Consider the following 808-nt stretch of genomic DNA (forward strand, 5'->3'; position numbering starts at 1 on the left):
CGTGCTGTGCTGTGACAACGGTGTGGCCACGTGGTTGACCATCCTGGGTGCGCTCCAGCTGACCGGGGCGCAAAGACTTGTTAGCCATTCCAACTGCCTGTAACAAGAATCTGCCCATCTTGCATCTAGACATAAACCCCCAACCCAACACCTTGACATGAGTCCTTCCCTTCCCTCCCTGTCTTCCCCGCACATCCTACCTACCTACCTACCTACTTAAATGCCTGCCGACCATACATACATACAGGCATGTCGGACCACCCCGACTACGAGCACATTCGGGGGCTAGGCCAAAACCATTTCGACCCCTCCTCCGAACCGGGGAGGTTCACGCAGGTATGTGTGTGTGTGTGTGGCGGGGGGGAGGGGGGGGGAGAGGGGGGTTAGATGTGGGGGGAATGCGGAAGTGAATGTAGGTTTGAGGTGTGTGTGTATGTGTGCGTGTCACACAGACCTTGACGAGGGTCAGTGTGAGAGGGGACACTTGGCAATGTCGGTCTCTTGTACGGCGAAGGAGGAAGGTGCGGGATGGGGGGTGATGGAGAAGGTTGATGAGGAGAGGAGGTTACTGCTTCACATGTAGCCGCCGATTTATACACACACACACACATTCCGTTCCCACTCGTTCCCCCAAACCACAATCATCTGCCGTACTCCTCCCCCCGATCTCCCCCTCTTATCCCTCCCCTTTCCCCTCGCCCACCCCCGTACTGCAGTACACCGTAACTCTAGATTTCAACCAGAGCCGCTCTGAGGCGATTGATATGGACATGGAGGTGGAGGCGAGGCTGAACAACAGCTACCGGGA

Source organism: Volvox carteri (genome assembly GCF_000143455.1).
Source record: "Volvox carteri f. nagariensis unplaced genomic scaffold VOLCAscaffold_21, whole genome shotgun sequence".
Classification (NCBI taxonomy): domain Eukaryota; kingdom Viridiplantae; phylum Chlorophyta; class Chlorophyceae; order Chlamydomonadales; family Volvocaceae; genus Volvox; species Volvox carteri.